This window comes from Ovis aries, chromosome 9 (genome assembly GCF_016772045.2).
Source record: "Ovis aries strain OAR_USU_Benz2616 breed Rambouillet chromosome 9, ARS-UI_Ramb_v3.0, whole genome shotgun sequence".
NCBI lineage: Eukaryota > Metazoa > Chordata > Mammalia > Artiodactyla > Bovidae > Ovis > Ovis aries.
In genome coordinates, this window is record NC_056062.1 from 45,919,034 (window position 1) to 45,938,203 (window position 19,170).

Consider the following 19,170-nt stretch of genomic DNA (forward strand, 5'->3'; position numbering starts at 1 on the left):
AATACAGGTCAGAGAGCAGAATTCTCATGTATTTCATTTCTTCTTGAAATATCATTATTTCAAGAAAGTAGGTTTATTTAGATAGCCCAGTAATAGCTACATATGCAAATAATAATTGTGATGTATAAATGGTAAATAAGCATTTGTAACTTTTTGTTTTTGTTATACAATATTAAGCATTATTAAAGTAAAAACTATTTATAAGTATTTAGAGCAACAAAATGAAAGTACCACTTCAAAGATAATTGCTTCCATGAGATACAACAGGCTATAACAAACAGAGAAATAGTTCTTAATGGCTTGGGAGGACTCACATGGGTATCCCCCAAGGGCTCAGCACAGAACGAGGAGACAGAAATTCACATCTCTCAGCCTTTTCCAGAAAGAGGCCAGTTTGCATATTTTAAAAGCTGTAGCCTGAAGGTCCTAAACTAGCATACGCTGGGGGACTGACTGTGATTGGAGAGGCCAGCTGGAGTCATCTCTACATTCTCCCTCTATCTTGCTCCAGGCCAAGGTATCTCCTGAAAGGAGCTGAGCACAATCTGAGCACAGTCTGGAGGCCTGGTTTCTATGGGTGCCACCAAGAGGATGCATCACTTGATCGACTGTCTCTGGGAGCCACCAGGGCTGTATTCCAGAGTCCCTGGGACTGTAGCAAACAAAAAAAATAGTTCTTAACTGGCTACCCCCAGAGCTTAGAACAGAGACTTCAGTCAGAAACAGCTGTCTCCCAGTCTGCCTCTGAAAGAGGCCAATTTGTATATCTTAAAAGCTATGGCCTGAGGGTCGGCTTCTAATTTTACCTGCAACTAGGTGCCTGGAGAATCCCAGGGATGGGGGAGCCTGGTGGGCTGCCATCTATGGGGTCGCACAGAGTCGGACACAACTGAAGCAACTTAGCAGCAGCAGCAGCAACTGGGGGTCACAAAGAGTCAGACATGACTTGGCAACTGAAAAACAACAAGGGGTCAAAAGGCAATCCTCTCCAGAGATCTGGGAGAGTTTTGTTGTTCAGTCACTTAATCCTGTCTGATTCTTTGTGATCCAGTGAACTGCCAGTCTTCCCTGTCCTACACTATCTCCCAGAGTTTGACTCAAACTCATGTCTACTGAGTTGATGATGCTATCCAACCATCTCATCCTCTGCCTCTGTCTCCATCTACTACTCTCACCTTCAATCTTTCCCAGCCTTAGGATATTTTCCAAGGAGTGGCTCTTCATGTTGGGTGGCCAAAGTATTGGAGCTTCAGCTTCAGCATCAGTCCTTCCAATTGATATTCAGGGAGGGTGAAAAGTGCTATCTTTGCACTGTTCCTCTGTCCTGCTCCCTGGAAAGAGCTTACACACACACCTGAGGCCCCAGCTTTTGTGGCTACTGCCCAGAAGGTACACTCTCTTCTTAATCCCCCAGCTCTGCTGTCAATGGGACTTGAGTTCCAGATTCCACACAACTATGGGAGCATTTCTTAACCAAGTAAGAAGCACTTCTTACCCAACCGTCCCTCAAGGGCTCAGTGCAAAGAGAACAGACAGAAACATACATCTCCCAATCTTTCCCAGAACAAGGGTTATTTGCATACTTTAAAAGCTTTGCCCTGGGGGTCAGTCTTCTAATTTAGCACACATTCAGGGGTAGACTGCAGTCCTCTCCAGAGACAGGAGAGGTTAAAATTATCTCTTGAGTTCTCCCTGTGGCCAATCCAAGGTCACCAGAATCTTCCTGGATTGAGTTTGTACACATGTCTGGCAGACTCAACAGACCTTTACAGATATTTCTATCCAATAACAGCAGCATAGACATTCTTCTCAAGCACACACGAAACATCCTTTGGACAGATAGTATGTCAGTGACTCTTTACAAATTTAAGAAGATTGAAATCACATAAACATCTTTTCCAACCACACTGGTATATAAAACTAGAAGTGAATCACAGGAAGAAAACTGGAAAATTCACAAAAATGTGGAGATTAAACAACATTCTACTATAAAATCAATGGGTCAAAGAAGAAAGCAAGAGAGAAATTAAAAATACCTTGAGACAAATGAAAATAGAAATAAACATACCAAAACTTATGAGATGCAGCAAAAACATTTCTAAGAGGGAGTTCAAAATAGTAAGTGACTATATTAAGGGGAAAACAAAGTTCACATAAATAACTTAAGTTTGCACCTCAAGAACTAGAACAAAGAGAATGAACTAAGCCCAAAATGAGTTAAAAAAAAATGAAATGACAAAGATCAGAGCAGAAATAAATTTAAAAGACTAAAATGATAATAGAAAAGATCAATAAACTTAAGAGCTGGCTTTGAGCAAAATTAACAAAACTCTAGCTACACTCACCAAGAAAATAGAGAGAAAACTTACATAAATAAAATCAGAAATGAAAGAGGAAACATTACAACTAATAGCAAAAAATCCACAAAAGATTATGAGAGTACTATGAATAATTATACATCAACAAATTGGACTACCTAAAAGGAATGAATAAATTTCTAGAAACATAAAACATATCAGACTAAATCATGAAGAAATAAAAAATCTGAACAGGCCAAATAATATTGAATCAGTACTCAAAACCCTACCAACAAAGAAAGATGTAGCATCAGATGACTTTCATTGGTGAATTGTGGCTCAATGGCAAAGAATCTGCCTTCCAATGCTGGAGACATGTGGTCAGTCCTTAGGTGGAGAAGATCCCCTGGAGAAGGAAATGGCAACCGACTCCAGTATTCTTGCCTGGGAAACCCATGGACAGAGGATCCTAGTGGGTTAAAGTCCATGGGGACGCAAAAGATTAGGACATGAGTTAGCAACAAAACAACAAATAAAATATTTAAAGATGAATTAATATCAATCTTCCAACTCTTCCCCAAAATAGAGGATGATGAAATACTTTCAAACTCACTTTATGAGGATAGCATTACTCTAATACAAAAATCAGACAAGAATCCTTCTAAAAAGAGAATTACAGGCCAATATTCCTGATGAACAGAGAGGCAATATCGTCAGCAAAATACCAGCAAACCAAATTCAGCAACACGTTAAAAGGATCATATACCAGAATCAAGTGGGATCTATCTCTGGGATGCAAAGACGGTTCAACTACACAAATCAATCAATGTAATACACCATATGTGTGTGCTTAGCCACTCAATCATGTCCAGCTCTTTGCAACCTATGGGACTGTTGCCCATCAGGCTCTTCTGTCCATAGGATTTTTCAGACAAGAATACCAGAGTGGTTGCCATTTCCTTCTCTGGGGAATCTTTCCAACCCAGGGATCAAACCCACATCTCCTATGTCTCCTGCATTGCAGGCAGATTCTTTATCTACTGAGCCATCAGAAAACTCCAAAGGGGATGCTGTGGCTGCATGAACTGGGAGTCAAAGCTGGGCCTCCTGCATGACAGGTGAAAATTCTACCACTGAACCACCCAAGGACAATACACCATATTAACAAAATGAAAAATAAAATTCATATAATTATCTTAATAGATATAGAAAAAACATTTGACAAACATCTTGTCAAGATTAAAAGCTTTCAACAGAGTAAGTATAGAGGGAATGTACCTCAACACAATTAAAGCCATGTATGTCAAGTCTACCACTAACGTTATACTCAGGAACAAGACAAGGATCCCCATGCGAGGCATTTTTATTCAAACTGTACTGGAGGCGTTAGCCAGAGAAATTACATCAGAATAGAAATAAACAGCATCCAAATCAGAAAGAAATAAGTACAACTATTTCTATTTGCAGATGACATGATATTATACATATATATATAACTTTAAAATTCCACCGAAAACAGTTCGAATTAATAAATTCAGGAAGTACAAGATTCAAAATCAACATACAAAAATTCTGTATACCAATAATAAACTATCAGAAAAAGAAATTAAGAAAATAATCCCATTTATAATTTCATCAAAAAAGACTAAAATACTTCGGAATAAACTTAACCAAAGAGGTGAAATGCTTGTATGCTGAAAATTATAAAAAGAAATGGAAGAAAATGAAAATAACAAAAAAATGGAAAGATATTTACTGAGCATGGATTAGAAGAAAAAACTATTTACAGCTGCAGTTCTAGAAGAAGAGCAAGAATGGAGTACTATAAACATTTGGCTATGAGGAATGGGGATATTAAGTCTGAGATTAAAAAGCATACTGTAATAGGGATTTGTTTTTAATAAAGAACAATAGCACACCAAATCATAATAAACAAAAGTGAAAATTGAAGACAATAAAAATCCTGACAGCTGCCTGAGAAAAAGAACACAGTGTTCTCAAAGGAGGAACAGTAATATAAACAGCTGAAGAAAAAAAAAATAGAAATCAGAGGGTAAGAAAACAATATCTTCAAAGTGCTGAAAGAAAATAACATGCAACTGAGAATTTTATAGCCTGTGAAACTGTACGTCAAAACTGAAGGTGAAATAAAAATAATTTTAGACAAATCAAAACAGAAAATTCATTCCTTCAAACCCACTGGAAAGGAAATACTGAAGAGTGTTCTTTAGTCAAAAGAAAAATGATCCCATCTGGATAGATCAGTAAGGCAGGCATCATTAGGGTTGTATTATAAACAACTACACTGTGATTTTATGACTTTCTTCTTACTTCTTACAATTTTTTGCTTTATAAATTTTAATGGTCCATCACTCAGAGCATAAAGACCCATGACTGCTAGATCCTCTTGACAAATTTCATCTTTTAATTCTGTAAGCTACATACTTAATACAACCAAATGCTTTTTCACTAGAATTATATTTATTAAAATTTTATTTAATCAATTTTTGCTATTACCACTCCAGGTATTCATATAGCTTGTTTTGGTCCATTCCTTTAGTGGTAATTTTTCTGTCATGTGTATCTAGTAATAAAAAAAACTGTAGCTGATTTTTTTAATCAAATTTTTAAAATTGTGCCTTTTTATGTGAAGATTTAACTGATTTAATTTAACATCTTTACTGATATGTTTGACTTTTGCCTGCCATTTCACTGCATGTTTTCTACTTACAGCTTTCATTTTCTTTTGAGTAGTGATAGAAACAAATTGATTTGTTAATACTAAGTAGTGAATCAACAAATTGACGGGTCAATTTGCTTTATTCCTTTTATAACATCATGGGTTGAAAAAATGCATGCATACAATATAAAAATGTATTCAAATTTCATTTCACTCCCAAAGAAAGGCAATGCCAAAGAATGTTCAAATTGCCATACAATTGTGTTCATTTCACATGTTAGCAAAGTAATGCCCCAAATCCTTCAAGCTTGGCTACTGTAGTACATGAACCAAGAACTTCCAGATGTACAAACTGGATTTGGAAAAGGCAGAGGAACCAGAAATCAAATTGCCAATATCTGTTGGATCATAGAGAAAGCAAGGTAATTCCAGAACAACATCTACTTCTGCTTCATTGACTACACTAAAGCCTTTGACTGTGTGGACCACAACAAACTGTGGAAAATTCTTAAAGAGATGTAAATACCAGACCACCTTACTTTTCTCCTGAGAAAACTGTATGCAGATCAAGAAGCAACAGTTAGAACCAGACATGGAACAACAGACTGGTTTAAAGTTGCCAAAGGAGTATGTCAAGGCTGTATATCACCCTGCTTATTTAACTTACATGCAGAGTACATCATGAGAAATGTCAGGTTGGATGAATCATAAACTGGAATCAAGATTGTCAGGAGACCCTGTATGCAAGACAGGGAAAGAGACACTGAAGTGTATAACGGACTTTTGGACTCAGAGGGAAAGGGAGAGAGTGGGATGATTTGGGAGAATGACATTCTAACATGTATACTATCATGTAAGAATTGAATCGCCAGTCTATGTCTGACGCAGGATGCAGCATGCTTGGGGCTGGTGCATGGGGATGACCCAGAGAGATGTTATGGGGAGGGAGGTGGGAGGGGGGTTCATGTTTGGGAACACATGTAAGAATTAAAGATATTAAAATTTAAAAAATGAAAAAAATAAATAAAATAAATAAATAAAAAATAAAATTAAAAAAAAATAAAAGAAAAAAAAAGATTGTCAGGAGAAATATCAACAGCCTCAGATATGCAGATAATACCACTCTAATTGCAGAAAGCAAAGAAGAACTAAAGAGCCTCTTGGTGAGGGTGAAAGAGGAGAGTGAAAAAGCTGCCTTAAAACCCCACATTCAAAATACTAAGATTATGGCAAAAAGGTGGGGGAAAAGGGGAAACAGTGGCAGATTTTATTTTCTTGGATTCCAAAATCACTGTGGACAGTGATTGCAGCCATGGAATTAAAAGATACTTGTTCCTTGGAAGGAAAGCTATGACAAACATAGAGAGAGTATTAAAAAGTGGAAACATCACTTTGCCAACAAAGGTCCATATATTCAAAGCTATAGTTTTCTTGGTAGTCATGTACGGATCTGAGAGTTGGACCATAAGGAAGACTGAGTGTCTAAAAAATTGATGCTTTCAAATTTTAGTGCTGGAGCAGACTCTTGAGAGTCCCTTGGATAGCAAGATCAAACCAGTCAGTACTAAAGGAAATCAACCTTGAATATTCATTGGAAGGACTGATGCTGAAGCTGAAGCTCCAATATTTTGGCCACCTGATTCGAAGAGCCAACTTGTTGGAAAAGACCCTGATGCCAGGAAAGATTGAGGGCAAGAGGAGAAGGGGGTGACAGAAAATGAGATGACTGGATGGCATCATTGACTCAATGGACATGAGTTTGAGTAAACTCTGGGAGATAGTGAAGGACAGGGAAGTCTGGCGAGCTACAGTCCATGGGGGTCGCAGAGTTGGACATGTCTTAGGAACTGAACAGCAGCATTATATATATATATATAAACCTTCAACCATAGACTGCTATAATTCAGCCCTCCTATTAAATTATGGCCATCATATTTTCAGTTCAGTTCAGTCGCTCAGTCGTGTCTGACTCTTTGTGACCCCATGAATCACAGCACGCCAGGCCTCCCTGTCCATCACCAACTCCTGGAGTTCACTCAGACTCACGTCCATCAAGTCCGTGATGCCATCCAGACATCTCATCCTCTGTTGTCCCCTTCTCCTCCTGCCCCCAATCCCTCCCAGCATCAGAGTCTTTTCCAATGAGTCAACTCTTCGCATGAGGTGGCCAAAGTACTGGAGTTTCAGCTTTAGCATCATTCCCTCCAAAGAAATCCCAGGGTTGATCTCCTTCAGAATGGACTGGTTGGATCTCCTTGCAGTCCGAAATACCTAAGAAATATTTGTAGTTACCAATTACCCTTTATCACAGCAGTCTGTTCATATTTTATGTATGTACTATCTTTGTTTTTTTCTGATATTAAGTATAAACTGAATTTTTCATTCTATTTTTGTTACTGTTTTACTGTTACCTTTATTTTGTCTGGAGTTACTGTTTCAGTTTCACTTTTGTTCTTTTTGTATTACTTACTTTGAAAAGTTTTTCTGGCTATTTTACTTCCCTGCTTCCTACACTGTCTTTTTGTTGATTATCCACCAATAACCCCATGTTTAATTACTCAGAGAGACCTCTTTAGAATTGTCTACAAGTTCAGCATTTTTCTGTAGCTTTGATAGAAATCACCAATTTTACCACTATAATGATCATCCCCCCTCTCTCCAACTTACCCAAGTCAATCTCTCTCTCTCTCAGAAATTTTAGGTTCATCTGCCATTGATCTCTCTGGAATATCTCAATATATCTGACCTAGTCATGGCAATCTTATTTTTTCCTATTATTCCACTCTTACAGGTATATTTCTTTAATAAATATATGTTTTATTTTCAATTTTTAATGGGATTTTGGCAGTCAAAATGAGAGGCAAAAACATGAATTTCATTGGCCAAACTAAAGCAGAATTGAGTTGCTTTTTCTCAGAAAAGCCTTAGCTACATTTTACCTTTAGAATAACATATGCAAACCTAAGGTATACTTGCTTCATTTCCTAGGGGAAATAGGTCCTTATTCTACTGGCTAGTCTTGAGATTCTAAGAAATAAAGCTAAAGATTAAGATACACATACTCAAGTTTATCTTAAGGGTAGTGGCAAATTTTACAAGAAAACATTGGAAGATTAAAAACTTGTTATCTATGAGCTTTTGAAAGGAAAGTCATTTTCATTTGTTTGTTTTCCTTTATGTGCCCAGCACTTAAGAGAGTATAAATTGATGTACTCTTTTAGAAAGAAAATACCTTTGCAGTCAATGGATTTTATTTTTTTTTAAATAATCTAGTACAGCAGAAACACAACATTATGCATCAACTATACTCCAATAAAAAATAACTTTTAAAAATCTAGAATTTGTGTAGAAAAATATTTCTCCAGAAATAAATCAAAATAAACACTTTGGGGTTTTCTTTCTCTTTGTTTGCTTTTACTCTGTTTTCCAATATTTTCGGTACAATACATTCCAGTTAAAAAAAAAAAAGGTTGAAACTTTCTGGAGATACCAAATAAAATTAATGGTTATATACACTGCTTGTAGAGATCTTGATATCAGTGCTACAGATTTCATTGTCATTCACTTATCACCTTGTGCAGAAAGGGTCACTTGAGGATTCATCAATACAAAGATACAGTGATCTGGAAGCCTGGGCAAATTATTATTTGAAGTCTTGTGCCATTGATTAATGAGTAACAGAAAGTTTAGATTTATTTTGTAGTTAATTTTTAATGGAGTATAGTTGCTTTACAATGTTGTGCTGGTTTCTGCTGTATAGAAAAGTAGATAAGCTATACGTATACATATATCCACTCTTTTTTGGATTTCCTTCCCATTTAAACCACCACAGAGCATCAAGTAGAGGTTCTCTGAGCTACACATGAGGTTCACACTAGTTATCTGTTGTATACATAGAATCAACAGTGTATGTATATATATCATTCCCAATCTCGCAATTCATTCCATCACTACCCCTTTCCCCACTTAGTGTCCACACTTTTGTTCTCTAATTCTGTGCCTGTTCTTCAAACAAGATCATCTATACCATCTTTATAGATTCCACATATATGTGTTAATATGTGATATTTGTTTTTCTGACTTACTTCCCTCTGTATGACAGTCTCTAGGTCCATCCATGGCTCTACAAGTGATCCAATTTTGATTTAATAGAAATTACTAGCAAGGAATCACTTGTCATTGACATCCATCTCGTGACCACCTTAGGCACCCTCTTGTTAAGTCACCCAATAGCCATTACCTCTCTGAGCAGAATTAAGTGATGTGAATGATGCTGCCACAAGCCCAGGCCGGTCAGGCAGGCAAAGTTGCTCCCATGTTCAATTTGCAGCATCCTTTGAAGGAAGCAGTGGGACAGAGTTTCAGGTACCAGTGCCTTGACACAAATTACCAACCACACTGTCACAGTTCCCCATTCAAGTCTGCAGCATTTCATCTTCTCTTTGTTTGCTCCTTATTGAAATTTTCACCTAAAAGATACAAAATCATAATTTCTCTTAAAGAAATGTATGCTACATCTGTGGTTTGAAATGCTGTTATGATTATTAATCATGAACTCACATTTTTAAAACAAAATGCAGTAGCCCCTATTTCCCATTGTGATTTTTAGCTCCTTGTACTATTTCCACCTGATTATTTGTCATGTGTTCTGGGATTTCTCATAATATTTTCTATGAACTTCCATTAGCACTTATGTTACACTCTTCTAGCTGTTTAGCTTCTTATGTCTCCCCCTAGTATTTTGTGGAAGGAAATTTCTCACAATAGAAGCTATATACTCTGGCTTTGCAAAGAACCTGTATTTAGTACCTGTATTATGAATAACTAAATTACTATTTGCAGGGTTTGAGGGGGAAGTTGGCTTTCTGTATGGCTTCTTAATGAAGAAGCAGCATGATTTTAAGATTTATATTTGGAAAGTATATCTGGAAATTTACAATAAGCTAGCAACTATCAAAATTCATCATCTAACTTGTCTTCATTATTTCAATGTTTCACTATATTTCACTATTTTATTGTTTAAAGAGAACAACAACAACAACAACAACAAAAAAAAAAGCCGCTGCGTTACTTGCTTTTAGCATTTCTTTGAGCTTTATCAAGAAGCAAATCATTTGCCATACTAACCACTAGCCTTTTTATGCTAGCAAAAAATACAAACAAATTTAGATTGAGTGAATAATAGTCAGTACCATAAAGGCCCTTATGTTTTTATTATTCATTGTCAATATTGCAACTGATAAAAAACCAAGGAAGAGAGACCAATTGATTTATGCCTTTTTTTCCCCAATAAGTTTACAAAACTTCATCATTTTAATCAAATATTGTTCTTAGGATTTCTGTCCCATCTTTAAAGCTTTTCTTTTTTGTAGTACCTGAAAGAGCTTCATAGGTTATACTTTTTAATTTCATTTAGGGCAGGAGGAAGCTCCTCTCTCTGTGTTATTTGTGTTCTTCATTTCTGTCCTAAAAAGAACTTTCTTGGACAGCAACAGCAAAGAAAAAACCAAGCACCACCAACCAAACAGCACTTATTTGCTAAAATACATCTAATTTCAACCAAACAGCACTTATGTGCTAAAGTACATCTAATTTCGTATGTATCAGAGCCCAGAAAACACATCTTGCTCTGCCGTGCCTCCCGTTACGTGAACCAACAGTTGGGTTCAACAGAGATGCAGATGTGTTTGCTTTACTGTCCCTGCTGTAGAAACATTACTTTTAAAATTATTAGCCAATGATGCTTCATTCGGTACAAGATGCAAGAGAACTTGACTCTGAACAGGAGGAACTTCATAACAATTAGATATGTACAACAGTGAGATGGATTGCCTCTGTGAGTCATAAAATCTGTCTCCAGGGTGTTGAATAACCTCTTACTGGAAAAACTTTAGCATTAAGCAAAATCATTTTTAAGTGTCTTCTGTTATTTCTATGGTGGTAGGTAGAGAAGATAGAGATATGAAATAAACACTTAGTCAGGAACTCAAAAAATTCACTCTCGCTTAGTGGACAACACAAATAGATTAATAGGTTCAATGCTAGTACCAGAGGTGGCCAAAACTAATGAATAATAAGAAATTAATCGACCTGGTTAGGATTTAAGTAAAAGCTAGAACACTAGTTGATATCACAAAAATGATACTGTTTTTGAATTAGTGGGGAAGAATTGAAGAAACTATCCTTCAGATGGAAAATCAAGTAAAAAGAAAATGAAAATTATGTTCAAGAAAATCTTGTTGAAGACAGACCCTATGAATTATTTTTACTCTTATTCATCTCATTCTATTACAAGAGACAGGAAAATTGCCTGAAACAATTTCCCAAACATCCAAATTTGGGGGCTTTCCCAAAAAATTGCATTAGGGCTAACATCCCTCTAGTCTATCTTTACCTCCACCTCCCCAGGCCTCATGTTGTAAAGGATAGAACTACTCTTGTTAATAAAAGTTAATTGATCTCTAAGTAGGATTTGTTAAGATTCTTATATCATTTTGTCCTCATTTTTATTGCATTAATCATGTATAAAATTGTTGACAATGTGATTGAGCACAAATAAAGCAAAAGCAATAAATGATTGCTAAATGGGTGAATAAACGATATGGTTTTATTGTGTTTACAAAAGAAGTCTTTGTTTCCAAAGCTTAAAGTACCCTCAAATAAATGTAATCGAAACACAATAGCCATCATCTGCTACAATCCCTTGTACTTTGAAAAATTAATTAGTTCTAAAATGGTGTGTGTGTTAGTTGCTCAGTCATGTCTGACTCTTTGTGACCCCATGGACTGTAGCCCACCAGACTCCTCTGGCCACCGAATGCTCCAGGCAAGAATACCATAGTAGGTAGCCATTTCCTTCTCCAGGGGATCTTCCTGACCCATGGATCAAACCCTGGTCTCCTGCATTGCAGGTGGATTCTTTACCTCATGAGCCACCAGGGGAGTCCTTAAAAAATGGTGCATTGATATTATAAATACAGGAAAAATACTGCACATCTGATTATGGTTTGTGGTGCTCTTTTTCAGTTTTAAAAAATAGCTTGTTTTCCTTAAAGTAGTTAGCCTTTGAAATCATACTTTGATGGCCACAAAAGGGTGTTAGTTTACATAGGAGCCAGACATTCAATGCTGACTTCAGAGGTTAACTATTGAAGGGTGGGTCAATAGAAGCTTGCGTATGAGAATGCTATAATAAAAGCAAGTCACAGAGATTAGATTCTCATTAGGAAATCCTCCTTCTTTCTATAATTTCTGTGAAACATTGTTTTGAGTAACCTTTGAAATCCTGATGGGGAAAAAGCAAACCAGGCTTTGGCTGACATTTACAGCAAAATCAGATCCTTCGTCACAGCTGGAGTGTGTATAATGAGTGGATGTTTTAGGGTAGACAATGGAGAGGGCTCTTCACGTCTGTTTTACATCAGCTAATGCTGGCAGGTAATGTACTCACTACTGCCACTGTTTTGTTAAGAAGGAGGAATGCAGTGTAAATCCCCTTAAAATTAAAAATAAGGAACCAACTCTCACCACCACCACCCCCAACATGAGTTCATTCCAGTAAAATGACTCCTTTTAGAAAAGTTGAGGAAGGTTTCAGATCCACACCTTTCTCCACCCAATTACTGGAAGTCTTTTATTTTTTTTCCCCTCTGTGGGCTTCATGGTGACTGCCCTAGAGTGGAATGTGAATGCCTTTTCTATAACTCAAGTAATGAATCATACCAGATTTGTGAATAATGCCTGAGCTCAATATGAGACAGGCAAACAAGTCAGGAAAACCCATGTGAAGATAACTTTGATCCTTGACTGAATCAGAGGAGATTGTTTACCGTCAACTTCTGCATCAAAGGCAGCTGGGAATTCAAGGTGAATTCACATTGCCCCCAAACATTACAGTTAGACCCTGAACCCAAATCAATCCCCTGTATTTCTAAGTCAAAGTAGTTACATTACCCATTTGATTTTTTCAGGTGTTTGGCTAGTTCTAATCAGAAGACCATAAGTTCTAGGTGAAAATATGAGAGATAATAATCAACAGATTTTGGAGTGAAAAAAATGAAATCCTCTATACAGCAAGCTGCCATTCCAAAACCACCTCTGAATAATTTCAAGGACACAACAGAAAAAAAGATAATTGTCTTGCAAAACAAATGAAATAAGTTCCATCCAGTTGATTTTAAAGGGCTGTGTGTGTTTGTCTGTGTGTGTGTGTTAGTTGCTCAGTCGTGTCAAACTCTTTGCGATCCCATGGACTGTAGCCTGCCAGGCTCCTCTGTCCCTGGGATTCTTCAGGCAAGAATACTGAAATGGGTTGCCATTTCCTACTCCAAGGAATCTTCCCGACCCAGAGACTGAACCCAGGTCTTCCACATTGCAGGCAGATTCTTTACTGTCTGAGCCACCAGAGAAGAACTTTAAAGGGCTAAGGAAGCCCAGTAACAATTTCTGGTGTAATTCCAATTTTTCAAACTTTAGGCAAGGATATTTTGATGCTAAAGTAAACAGTTAATTTTCTTGAAAATTTCATACAACAAAACAAGGGATATGTACATTTTTATCATCGTTTGAAATGTAGCCTTAAAAAGGCAACTCTGGCTTTATCTACTTAGCACACAGCAACTTTCTATAATGATGACAAAATTAAAAAGTAAATGCATGGAGGTAATCACTAATTATACTTGGTTTCCAGTTTTTGTTTTTACCAGACTTGGATGGATTGATAAGATATCAAGCTTCATAATTCTAGGTAGCATAAAGAATATGCAGAAATGTTCAAGAAATCAAAGAAAGAACATTAACCATTCCCTCTATGTCTTGCTCTCTGTTTGGAAGGCATTTTTATTGTTCTGAAGGGATATATGTGGGCTAGTCTGTCTCGCTTATACTGAGGCAGGAGGTAGATATTCCTCTACCCCCAGCATAAAGCGATTGGAGATTCATTCCCTGTGGACCAAAACTCCAAGGTGAGAATAGTGGGACAATTAAGTCCGGAGGCTGAACCCTGCCCAGACCACATATTTCTCGTTCTTGAAGTCATGAAATATCCCTGACCACGCATGTGCAGAAAGGCTTCTTGGCGGTCAAAGGGAAGTGAGGCTAATGATGCTCTACCCATACACCTTTTCATCAGAATCTACCTTGGCTAAGAGATGTGCATACACACATGGGAGGATCCTGCTGCTGCTGCTGGTGCTGCTGCTAAATCACTTCAGTCGTGTCCAACTCTGTGCGACCCCATAGACGGCAGACCACTAGTCTCCTCTGTCCATGGGATTCTCCAGGCAAGAACACTGGAGTGGGTTGTCATTTCCTTCTCCAATGCATGAAAGCGAAAATTGAAAGTGAAGTCGTTCAGTCGTGTCCGACTTTTAGCGACCCCATGGTCTGCAGCCTACCAGGCTCCTCCGTCCATGGGTTTTCCAGGCAAGAATACTAGAGTGGGGTGCCATTGCCTTCTCCGGGGAGGATCCTGAGATATACCAAATATGGACTGTGAACCCGTCAAATCAGAATGATTGGCCAAAGGAAAACTGAAAGAAATGACCTATAAAAGAGATTCAAATTACCATCGGGGTGCTAATCAGAAACTTTCCCTCTGAGTCTGCCTGTGTGTCTATCTACACATACCGTATTATTTTTTCCTCCTAATAAATGCTTTGTTTCACTACTTTCCATCCTTACATGGATTCTTTTGCTGCAAAGCCAAAGTGCCAGGGCCTTGTCACTAACCACTGGCCTAGTGGCTAGGGTTTGGAGCTCTCACTGCCATGACCTGACTTATCTCTGGCTGGGGAAGCAAGGCCTCACTTCAAGCTGCTGCAGGCTGAGGCCACCCAAGATCAAGACCATCTCATGTATTAGGATAGGAGTTCTTTAGAACAATAATGACTACTAATGACTACTATTTATTGGGACCTTAATACATTCAAGGCAAAGTATGAATAGTGTACCTACATTAATGCATTTATTTCTTAGATGGGATCCTGAGAAATGGATCCTACTGTTATCTTCAGTTGAAGATAAGGAAGCAGAATTAGAAACCCTAAGTAAATTATAAAAGAAAATAAAACAAGGTGACTAAATAAGGGATAAAGCAAAAATTCAAACCCAGGTTCATCTGATTAGAGGGCCCCTGGTTTTAACTACTACAATGTATTATCTATATACTGCTATAGTATTTGGTTCCTTAGGATGAGCAAATAAAGGGATATATATGAAAAGAGTATACTCTAGATACAGAATATATTTGAGGAGATAGATAATCCAATTTTACTAGAGTGAAAATAATAGGTAGTAATAGATAAAAGAGAAAAAAGGGAAAAGATATCCTGGTATCTAAATGACTAACTTAATGCATACGGCTATGAAGAACTGGTCACAAAGCATCTATCCATTTGTTTCCAATCCCAAATATCTGAGTGTTTCTTAACTATCCTAAGTGCCCACAGAGGACGTAAGGATGACACTGACAGGGTCACTCCCTGACCTGCCAGTGCCAGCTTATAGGGGATAATTTGCTAATGTCTTTAGAAGGGGACGAGCAAACTGACAGAGAAACCACTTCTGCATGAGAAATGCGACATGTCGCCTGCACTAAAAGGACATTATATTAAAAAAGAAAAAGAAGAGACTAAAAGCTAAGACAATCAGTACAAATAAGACAGAACAAATTCAAACATGAAGGGTATCGAGGACCCATAGACACTTCCAGGAAAGGGAACAACTTGAAATGGAAATTATCTGCCAAACAGTCAAGTAGATAGACTCTGAGACATACTAGAAAAAGATGACGTGATTGTCATTTAGTCATTCCTGTAAAGGCTGAAGAGTGGCTCTTAGAATAATCTCTGTGCCATTTTAACTAATTTCTACTTATAAAAAACAAAATAAAGAAGTGGATTGGAATGAGTTGTTTGATGGACAGGTCTTGGGGGCGGCAGGGTTGGGGGGACTTCAGGGCATGAAGGGCTGTGCTAAGCTGACTATCCAGTAAGAAAGATACGGCACAAAACACAAGTCACTCTTCAGGCCTTCTGGGTATTAACAGAGAAAGTGCAATAGACACGTAGAGACTGTAATGGATACTCAGAATTGCTTGCCAGGACAACAGGAAGATAACATTGCAGGGCTGGTATTTGAGCTGTGCTTGGAAGAGAGGGCATGATTAAAGAGATGTAGAGGTAAGCAAGCTTCCAGGTAGCAGAAGTCAGTAAAGCCAAACCACCAGAAAGGACAGATGTTTCAAGTGAAACACAATCTGAGAATATAAAATACATGTTGGGAGAAAGCAAGTCAAAGTTGACAGTATGGTAGGAATTGATCTGAAAGGTCCTTAAATAATAACAATGCATTTGGACTTCTCTTTGGCAAATAATTGCCCTAAATCCGTTCTTAAAATCTGATGTGGAAGAGGCACGTTTCTGGGGGAATAGCAAAATGCAATTCGTGCTTGCAGCTAATTAAGTTAACTGAGACGTGCTTTTCAACTAAAGGCACAGTTTTGAGTATTTTGATCTGTATGAATATGTGAAATTTAAATAAATCTCAGCTTGTGACAAGTAGGTGATGCTGAGCAGAAACTAGATTAGGCTTTTAAGAAACTTAAGTGTGAAAAACACATTTATGAAGACTTAGGTGTATTAATTAACACATGAAATTCAGTATGTGTAGATTCAGTAAAAGAAAAATAAAACCACTGATAATAGATGGATTCCTCTCCAAAAAGGTGAAGACCAAAAAAAAAAAAAAAAAAAAAATCCAGCGTAGTTCTCGAAAATTAGGGTAAATAATAGACTAGCACACATCAAAGTAAACACAAGTAAAGTTGTAGCCCAAATTGGATATGTAAAGACAAAACGGATAGCTCTGGTTTAGAAGAATATGTGGATCTATGGAGGCTTTCTGGGTGGCACTAGTGGTAAAGAATCCGCCTGCCAATGCAAGAGATGCTGGAGACACAGGTTCAATTCCTGGGTTGGGAAGAGTCCCCTGAAGGGGGGCATGGCAATCCATTCCTGTATTCTTGTCTGGAGAATCCCATGGACAGAGGAGCCTGGTAGGCTACAGTCCTTGGAGTCACAAAGAGTCAGACACAACGAAACGACTAACACACACACACAGAGGTGTTTATATGTGTATGCGAATATACGCACCCATACCCAGCAGTATTTCTGCAAATGCTGGGATTGGTTTATTCTGTAATAATCATCTTAATGCAGACAAACAGCATAGAGGAAATGGAAGCCAGATGCTTACATGAAGTCCAGCCAAGGAAAGATGTCCATAACCAATTATTTTGACTACTTATGTATAGGAAAATATGAATTGCCCTCTGTAAGATAAGACTCAAGGTTAATTGGTTTAAAAAATTACATACCCATTAAAATCCAGACTAAACTAATTTTCCCTATTATTTCCTCAATTAAACCATCAGCAATATATTTTCAAATTTTATGCAGAAGCAATTGTTAGCAAACATTTAAATTTATATTCCAGATGCCACATGAACTTTAAAATAATCACTCTGTAATTTATAACTGGGGGTCCTATACTTGAAATTAAACCCGAATGTACCAGTCTTCACACTGAGATTCAAATCTTCAGTTCAGTTCAGTGGCTCAGTCATGTCTGACTCTTTGTGACCCCATGAATTTTAGCACATCAGGCCTCCCTGTCCATCACCAACTTCTGGGGTTCAGTCAGACTCATGTCCATGGAGTTGGTGATGCCATCCAGCCATCTCATCCTCTGTCGTCCCCTTCTCCTCCTGCCCCCAATCACTCCCAGCATCAGAGTCCTTTCCAATGAGTCAACTCTTCGCATGAGGTGGCCAAAGTACTGGAGTTTCAGCTTTAGCATCATTCCTTCCAAGAACACCCAGGGCTGAACTCCTTCAGAATGGACTAGTTGGATCTCCTTGCAGTCCAAGGGACTCTCAAGAGTCTTCTCCAACATCACAGTTCAAAAGCATCAATTCTTCGGTGCTCTGCCTTCTTCACAGACCAACTCTCACATCCATACATGACCACTGGAAAAATCGTAGCCTTGAGTAGATGGACCTTTGTTGGCAAAGTAATGTCTCTGCTTTTCAACATGCTATCTAGGTTGGTCATAACTTTCCTTCCAAGGAGTAAGTGTCTTTTAATTTCATGGCTGAAATCACCATCTTCAGTGATTTTGGAGCCCCCAAAAATAAACTTTGACACTGTTTCTACTGTTTCCCCATCTATTTCCCATGAAGTGATGGGACCTCAGATGCCATGATCTTCATTTTCTGAATGGTGAGCTTTCAGCCAACTTTTTCGCTCTCCTCTTTCACTTTCATCAAGAGGCTTTTTAGTTCCTCTTCACTTTCTGCCATAAGGGTGGTGTCATCTGCATATCTGAGGTTACTGATATTTCTCCTGGCAATCTTGATTCCAGCTTGTGTTTCTTCCAGTCCAGCACTTTTCATTATGTACTCTGCATAGAAGTTAAATAAGCAGGGTGACAATATACAGCCTTGATGTACTCCTTTTCCTATTTGGAACCAATCTGTTGTTCCATGTCCAGTTCTAACTGTTGCTTCCTGACCTGCATACAGGTTTATCAAGAGGCAGGTCAAGTGGTCTGGTATTCCCATCTCTTTCAGAATTTTCCACAGTTTCTTGTGATCCACACAGTCAAAGGCTTTGGCATAGTCAATAAAGCAGAAATAGATGTTTTTCTGGAACTCTCGTGCTTTTTCCATGATCCGGCAGATGTTGGCAACTTGATCTCTGGTTCCTCTGCCTTTTCTAAAACCAGCTTGAACATCAGGAAGTTCACGGCTCACATATTGCTGAAGCCTGGCTTGGAGAATTTTGAGCATTGCTTTACTAGCATGTGAGATGAGTACAATTGTGCGATAGTTTGAGCTCATCTTTGGCTGCAAAGAATATAATCAATCTGATTTTGGTGTTGACCATCTGATGATGTCCATGTGTAGAGTCTTCTCTTATGTTGTTAGAAAAGGGTGTTTGCTATGACCAGTGCATTTTCTTGGCAAAACTCTATTAGTCTTTGCCCTGCTTCATTCCATATTCCAAGGTCAAATTTACCTGTTACTCCAGGTGTTTCTTGACTTCCTACTTTTGCATTCCAGTCCCCTATAATGAAAAGGACAACTTTTTTGGGTGTTATTTCTAAAAGGTCTTGTAGGTCTTCATAGAACAG